Source organism: Paroedura picta, chromosome 9 (genome assembly GCF_049243985.1).
Source record: "Paroedura picta isolate Pp20150507F chromosome 9, Ppicta_v3.0, whole genome shotgun sequence".
In the NCBI taxonomy this organism is placed as follows: Eukaryota; Metazoa; Chordata; class Lepidosauria; order Squamata; family Gekkonidae; genus Paroedura; species Paroedura picta.
Window position 1 is genome coordinate 66,975,745 of NC_135377.1, and position 8,991 is coordinate 66,984,735.

Sequence of the window (8,991 nt, forward strand, 5' to 3'; positions counted from 1 at the left end):
TACCACCCTTTTGAAAAAAAGTTGACTCTGCCTTTGGCACAAGTTTTTGCATTTCTCTTTATAAGGGATTGATGAGGTTAGATGTGAACAGGACAGCCAAATACGAATACTCCTTCACTTGATGAAATTCTTTCCCATTCAGAATCCATCTGAATGCTGAAGGATCTTTCTTTCTTTTGTTCTATCTATCATCTATCTCTCTTTTTGGAGAAAATTTCTCTAGTTTTCTGGTAGTTTATTTTCAGGCCTTCCTCAATACAGTATAATATTCTGAGAAATTTTTACATGATCTCTGCAGACCAGCTCTTGTCTAAGATAGCAGAGCAGTGTCATCAGCTTAAAGCAGAACTGGAATGGTACAGCTGGCCAAATGGGGTGGATGACAAAGCTCATTAAAGTACATCAAGAGAGCATTCATATATTCATATATTTCTCCTCCAATATAAAACGTTCCGTCACAGACTGAGCTGGCCTTGCAGTGTGGCTTCTTTGTTATAAAATGAAGCTCACTGTCCCACCCTGTGACTGACAGATCTTTTTGGCTTTACCTGGAACTTTTGGGGAAGTTGTGAGAGTTTCCTTTACTTTAACCTTTGCCAGAAATGGCACTGAGAGATTGTTGTCAAAAAACAGATTAAAGGTTTTATTTTACAAAGAGGACCAGAGTAGTTGGAATGAGGAAGTCAAGCTTTTTCTATATTAATCAGGTATTACTCAGAGGTTCTTAGTTACAGGCTTTAAAATAATTCTTAGGCTTTTCTTTCAGATTTTAAGTTTTCTCTTAAACCTTAGAGGTACTGTTACTGAGTTTGTCTAAAAACATGTCTGTTTTTCTTTTCTTATCTTTTTGAGTTCCACCGAACTCCCCTGACTTCTAGAAGGTGGGCACTCCTGGCTAGTACAACCTATATCTTCCTTCCTAGAAGTACCAGTAACCCACTGATTACTGAGAAGGCTGAAACATTTTCTCACACAAGAGTCTGAGAAAATTCTTATATCTGATTTCCTCTTTTTAACTATGCAGGGATACTCCTCTCCTTGGAAGAATTCTCCTTCCAGTTTGGTGTGAATTGGAAGTATAGTTTCATTGCCCAAATTCCCTCTGCCAAATATCTGTCCCACTGTCTAGACACTGTATAGAGCAGTGGTCAGTAAAAACTCAGTTCTCTAAAGTTTCTCCTCAGAGTGGATGGTCAGCTACTGTCAGAATCCTCTCTCTTTCTGAACCGACATCAGAATTCCCTTCAGCATACAGCATATATCAATGCCATATCAGCTGTTGCCAGTCAGTCAGAGTGCTCAGAAGAACAATTACTAGTATTATAGTCAAAGAAATTGTCTAGTTTAGGCTGAAAGCCTACAAAAGTCAGAGAGACTATTTCTAGACATAGTAAAACAAAGAGAGATCCAGCAACGGGTTTAAGTATAACTATAACTAGCTAAAAATAAGTCTTAAAAACTCTACCAGGTAATTAAAAGTTGCTCTCCTGCTCCGTTGCTCTCCTGCTCCTCAATGTCAGTAGAGAAAGAGAACTGAGTCACAATGAGTACAGAAGGAGTTAAGTTACTTAATCACTAGCAGGTAGAGGCAGACTGATTAGAAGCCAAGTAAATAATAGATAATTGTCCGATAAAGCCAGTTTGGCATAGCGGTTAGGAGTGCAGATTTCTAATCTGGCATGCCGGGTTCGATTCTGCACTCCCCCACATGCAACCAGCTGGGTGACCTTGGGCACGGCACTGATAAAGCTGTTCTGACCAAGCAGTGATATCAGGGCTCTCTCAGCCTCACCTCCCTCACAGGGTGTCTGTTGTGGGGAGAGGGAAGGGAAGGCGATTGTAAGCCGCTTTGAGCCTCCTTCAGGTAGTAAAAAGCAGGCTACCAAACAAACAGGTCATTTTCTTCTGCTTCTGGTATACTATACTAGTAGGGTGTATAAAACAATGGTATTTTGAGATACCAATACCAGTACGGGTAGGGAAAAGCGGCATATAAGAACCAACTCTTCTTCTTCTTCTTCTTCTTCTTCTTCTATAGTATTCTTATTCAGTAAATATTTGGGAAATCCATTTTTTTTGCTCCAGTCTACTCTACAGGGTATAATGGAGAATTGATTCTGTTATCTTGGGGTCAGGGTGGGGGAATGTTTTTTGAAGTAGAGATAGCATAGCTACTGATTCCTCTTCTAAAAAAAAACTTCCCATCTTTCAAGAAGATTGGTCCAGGGTGTCTAATTCTATGGACCCCTAAAGAAGGTACTCCCATCCTCCATTATGTCCAGTGGAGAGGGGAAGTGTTCAAAGGGATTGTGATCCCTTTAAATGCCTTCTCCAAGTTCAGAGTTCACCCGGAAGGCATGTAGACAGACTGCGATTGCTTTAAATTCCTTTTAACTTCTGCTATCGGGTGGTCTCAAAATCCTAAATATTTTGGAAATTTTTTCAGGCTCGGCCAAAATCAGCCTGATCTATATCTGGCTGAAAGATTTTTTTCCCCAGCTAGAATTAACCAAATGCACACCTCCATCAAAAACACTTTTCTCATTTCCCTTATAGCCCGAACTATTAGTTCCTTAAAGGAGGAAAATGGTAGAGAAGAAAGAGTGAGTGAGAGAGAGATAAGCAATAATAAAGCCACAAAAGGAAAGCAGTTAATTACCATTTACGCACTGGGAACTTCACTGCCCCAGCTCCTGTGCAGGAGCACAAATCAGGAGCAGATGAGGTGCACCAGCCTAAATGCTCCCCCATGTGTGTGCAGGATGAGGTGGGGCAACCTGCCATGACTAAAACTCCAGCCTGCAGCACGGCATGAAACCTCCAGTGCATAAATGGTCAATGTGAAAAACCCTTTGGACTGTTTTTACATCCACTCCAGCAGGTCCATTCCCCACAGGGAAGGGGAGGAAGACTTCAGCATTGAACCTACAAAACAGAAATAAAAAGAAAAAGCAAGCCAGAATAAAAGCTCCATAAAATGGAGAAAAGGTTAAATATTAAAATGAAGATAATACTAGAATAAAGTCCATTGAGCAGGGGAGAGGGAGGGAGTTTTTTGTTTTTTGTTTACAATGCTGAGAAGGATAACTGTTTTATTGTTTTACTAGTAAAAAAAAGCCCATTGTACAAAGGATACAATGGGCGCTAGGAGCCAGTGGCCAGAGCGAGGGATGGAAGGCGACCTTAAAGAGGAGGCGGGCGGCGGCTCCTCAGCGGGTTGGGCTCCTCGGCATGCTGGGCTGCGGCGGCTCGGTTCTTGAAGGCTGCTGGTCATCGTAGATCCTTCTCGGCGGGGCGTGGCGCTGGCAGGCGAGTTGCTGCCGCAGCAGAGCGAGGCCTTGGCGTCGCGGCAAAGGTCCCTCCGATGATCGCAGGGCAGGCACGGCCGTTTGCTGGGCGGGCGGCGCCGGCGATCGCAGCGCCGCCTCCTCGAGTAATGGAGGCTCTTCCGGTGCCCCCAATCACGGCTGCGGCGTCGATGGCGTTGCCGCTGCTTCCAGTGGCCACAGGTCAGCTGGGTTGGTCAGCAGGCCGCCGGGCAGGGAACCCCCGGAAGCCGCGCTCTGCGCGATTGCCGGGGGCTCCCTCTGGCGGCGGCCTAACGCGGCGGCCTGACGCGAAGCGTCTCTCGCCGCGCCAAGCCGCCAGCAAGGAAGCAACTGCGAGCGGCGCTTCGCGCGGCTTGCAGTTGCTTTCTTGAGCGGCGGCTTGATGCGGCGAGAGGCGCTTCGCGCCTCTCACGGCGCCAAGCCGCCGGCCAGGGAGCCCCCGGCAGCCGCGCTTCGCGCGACTGCCGGGGGCTCCCTGGGCGGCGGGCTGACGCGTCGGAGGCACTTCGCGCCTCCGACGCGTCAGCCCGCCAGCAAGGAAGCAACTGCGAGCCGCGCTTTGCGCGGCTCGCAGTTGCTTCCTTGTGAGTGGGGTGGGAATCGACCGAGCCAATCGGCAGGCGCTTCGCGCCTGCCGATTGGCTCAGCCGATGGTCCGTCAAGAGGAAGGGGCCAATTGGCACCCTTCCTCATCCCGGACCGAACCCGCCCTAACTCCTCCTACACAGCCCTTACGGCTTTATTTAGTCCGTGGCGCCCGTGGCGCCATGGGCGGTGTAAAGATAGGGACAACAAAATCAGAGTTGAGTAGCACCCTTAAGACCAACAAAGATTAAAGGTGCTACTGGATTATGATTCCTCCTTTAAGGAACTAATAGTTCGGGCTATAAGGGAAATGAGAAAAGTGTTTTTGATGGAGGTGTGCATTTGGTTCAGTCTAGCTGGGGAAAAAATCTTTCAGCCAGATATAGATCAGGATGATTTTGTTGTGCTACTTCAGACATATACGGCTACCCACTTGAATCTGTTTTATGGGGAGTTTTACTGTGGAGTCTTTTACTGCGTTACCCACCACTAACTAGCTTGACTGGGAGTGGCGGGTTAGAAGACAAATAAATAAATAAAAGGAATTGAAACAGATAAAAGAAGAGTTGGTTTTATACCTCGCTTTTCTCCACCCAAAGAAGTTTCAAAGTGGCTACACTACACTACATTAAGGTTTCTTCCCCCCGCCCAATGACTGAGGGGAAGAGAGTTCTGCCCTCCTACACGCATTGTTTTCAACGGGCTCCAGAAGGGATGGAGAGCACCATGAGAAGAGGTCATTCATAAATCAGACTTTGTGCAAACATGGCTTACAAAACAATAGTGAGAAGTCGCTCCTCAGAGCTGGACGCCCACCTAAATTGTGATCTATTTTGTTGGCAAAACCCATAAGCATTCTGGGAAATCACCCGACCTGGGTACATGAGCTGATGAACCAATCTACAGCTCTAAAAGTATAAACAGTATTTATTTAATTTGGATTTGCTGTTTCATTCCAGGAGTGCTCATGGTACAAGCCCAATACAAGGAAATACCTTTTTTTTCCCACCAGCATCCTCCTTCAGCTCATTACATCAGTCCCAAATGGGAACTTCAAGCCACCTTCATAGGTAAAGTTTTGAAGAACTAGAACAGGTAAACTAAACTTAGTGTTCTCTTCTCAAAAGTTCCTGGTTATTTTTTTCCCCTTACGAGGCCTATATTTTCCAATCCAGACCATGTGCCAAAATATTCTAAAATGGCTGGTCAATTATTTCGGACTAACAACCTCCTTCCAGGGAGGGGGCTTGTTTGACCTTAGGGCTGCCAACCACCAGGTAGCACCTTGTTGATCTCCCACTGTTACAACTGATCTCCAGATGATCAGTTCACCTGGAGGAAATGGCTGCTTGGGAAGGTGGACTCTATGCCGTTTTACCCCATTGAAGCTGCCCGCAACCCAACCCAACTCTCCCCTGGCTCCAGGCTCAAAATCTCCAAATATTTCCCACCCAAGAGCTGGAAACCTGAGGCATTATACCTCACCGAGGTCCCTGCTCTGGCTTCCCCACCAAATCTCCAGGAATTTCCCAACCTGGAGTTGGCAACTATACTTGAACTAGCCCTAGAAAGAATCAGGATCTGATACAAATAAACCAAGTAAGTAACTACAAGCTAATTTGTCATTTTTCAAATTAGCAACTACCTTCAATGCATTACATCAGCCACAGGAAGGGATTATGCTTATGAGACACTTTCATTAACTTGAGCAAGAGAGTCCCAGCATGGTTCCTGCTGGCACTTCTTCTGATGCCCATTGAGTGTTTCTCAAAAGTACATTGATCCAAGTGGGGCTTCTGCCCAGCCAGTGTGGTGAAGCAGTTGAGAGTGGCAGCCATTTTGTGGTTACACCCACAAGGCTGTGTGGGGATGCCAAAGGTTCTCACAAGTTCAAAAGGCCAGGGAGTCCTTGAACTAGAGCATCTTAGTAAAAATGAATGTTTTCATGCCCCAATGTGCTCCAGAATAGTCTAAAATGGCTGGTTCTTACCTCAGGCGATTAGTCTCAATGACAGCCATGTCAGAAAAGCATATTAAAGGAAGCTGAGGGTATACAGGGCCCTGTTTCCATTCTAGCTTGTGCCAGGCTCAGAATGAGACAAGGAAATGACCATAATTTTTGTCTTATTTACACTGTGGTGCTCATTGTCATCCAATACACAGATGGTTCTAATGTTATATTGTGAATGTCCCAGATATAGAGAATGTTGCTGTGCTCATCCAGCTGATTTTAAACAACAGCAATGACAATTTCTCCACAACTGAGAATCCCACTACAGCTCCCCTCTTGGCAGCCATCAATATTTGAGCAGTGGAGAGCCGTTAAGGCATCTAAGAGATAATGCAGACCATTACTGCCCTACAGCAAAGACTCTCATATCCTCAGGGACTTGCTTGTGTCTTATTTTCCTCTGCAACAGCAGTGCTGAATATTTTCACTCATTCTGGTCTCCAGAACCAGAATTTCCAGTAAAACTTCAGGACAAACCTCTTTCTTAGCCTGAAGCCTTACTGAACAGCCAGATAACTCTGAGCACTGTTCTTCCCTTTTTTTCTGAGACCTCAAAGCTCTGTCTTTAGAAGGCAGGTCATTATGGCTTAGTACAGGAGTGAATCAAATATAGAACCGTGGATTCCTCAATGTGAACTCAGAAGAAAAAAGGAAATCACGAGGCACATAGTAGTCTTCTCTATGTTTATAGATGAAAAGGTTATAACATATAATATAAAGTCTAAATGGTCAAACATATGATCAAACATAAAGAGTCAACCAAAGAGTGGGGGCACTTTATGAAATCCCCAGACGATTATGAGCATTTTGCCAATGTGATACTACGACTACTACTATGACAGTATATTGGAAGAGCAACCACTGAAGAAGATAAAACAGAAAGCGGGTCACTTAACCTAGGATCCCGTTTTGGTTGACTCTTTATGTTTGATCATATGTTTGACCATTTAGACTTTATGTTATAACCTTTTCATCTATAAACATAGAGAAGACTACTATGTGCCTTGTGATTTTCTTTTTTCTTCTTAGTACAGGAGTGGCCAAACTGTGGCTCTCCAGATGTCCATGGTAGAATATTGCACATTAAGTATTTCATGAAAGCAGTTCCTATTCTGCATACAATAGATAATGCACTTTCAATACACTTTAGAAGTAGATTCTCTGGTTCCACACAGGAAAACCCAGCTGCCAAAGCACATTGAAAGTGCATTATCCTATGTGTGCAGAATGGGCCCAGGGTTGACAGCCTCCAGGTGGGGTCTGAAGATCTCCTGGAATGACAGCGGTTTACAAAATAGCGTGTTCAGTTCGCCCTAGAGGAAATCACAGCTGAGGATACTATGACGAAAAGATGCACAGTTGATTTCACAGTACCAGTAGTTAGTCCGAAATTGAAATCAGAAAGCCAAAATTATAAATCTCTCATTCCACTTTTGTTGGACATATTAATCAATCAACTTCTCGGCAACCAGAATGGGGTCCCAGGTAAGCTCCTTCCATTTTCTGAATCTTCCTCAGTGATTGCCAATCCAATATCTATGTTCCATTTAGCAGTTATCATAAATCAAGTAAGGCTTATCTCTGAGCTGTAAGCTCTGCTCTCTCAGGCCGTTTTCTCTCAATATATCCAATAAAAGTGGAATGAGAGATTTATAACTTTGGCCTTCTGATTTTGACTTTGGACTAACTGTGGATCCCATGACGCCTGCTGCTGTGTTTCCAATGCATCCTCAATGACCTACATTGATCTATCCATCCTGGATAACACAGAAAGGAATACCTGGCCTTGCTTCCAGACATACCCATGATATAAAAGGGCTCTTCACCAGCATCAACAAGCCACCTAACTTAACCACAAAGTGAAATCTTGGAGCAAACTCCAGTGCCTGCTGGTCCTGTTCTCCTGATCTAGTCGGGCAAAAGATCAAGAGGAATACTGGCTGTATTAATAGAGGATCGTTTTTCTGTTCATCCTTCCATGTGATGAAGGATGTGATGTTAACAACATAAATGATTTGGATGAAGGAATAGAGGGAGTACTTATTAAATTTTCAGATGACACTAAACTGGGAGGGGTAGCAAACACGCCTGAAGAATACATCAGAATACATCTTGACAGGCTAGAAAACTGGGCTAAAATGAATTTCAGTAGTGATAAATGTAATGTTCTTCAATTAGGTAGGAAAAATCATATGAATCATTATTGGATGGGAGAGACTTGTCTTGACAGTAGTACATGTGAAAAGTATCTGGAGGTCTTAGTTGACCAGACACTGAACATGAGTCAGCAATGTGACTCGGAAGCTAAAAAGGCAAACAGGATTTTGGGCTGTATTAAAAGAAGTATTGTGTCCAGATCATGTGAGGTGATGTTACTGCTTTACTCTACTCTGGTAAAACCTTACTTTTGGTACTGTGTTCAGTTTTGGGCACCAAAACTGAAGAAAGATGTAGAAAAACTGGAGCATGTCCAAAAGAGGGCTACAAAGATGGTGAGGGGTTTTGGAGATCAAGTTGTATGAGGAAGGTTGAGGGAGCTTGGTCTGTTTAGCCTGGAGAGGAGACTAAGAGGTGATATGATAGCCAAATATTTGAAGGGCTGTCAGAGGATGGAGCAGAGTTGTTTTCTGTTGCCCCAGAGGGTCAGACCAGAACCAACAGACTGAAATGCCCAAAGTTTGAGTCCAGGGGAATCTTTAAGACCAACAAAGTTTTATGCAAGGTATAAGCTTTTGTGTGCACACAAACTTCCTCAGATATAATGAAATGAAACTTATCAGTCCATACATATAGTAAAGAGGGAGCAGTAAATTAGCATACAACAAAGTGAAGATGCTTAACAGATTCTGGGACCAAGCAGAAACAACAAGCTTAGCATTTAAAGTGAGCATTTGTTTCCTTTGGTTTAATTCGGGGGAGGGGGGACAGAGAAGGAAATAAATCCTTCACAATTAGAGGAGTGAATGGGCAGATGTACCCTTAATTGTGGGATGCTGAGAGTCATTAACCATACATATAGTAAAGAGGGAGCAGTAAATTAGCATACAACAAAGTGAAGATGCTTAA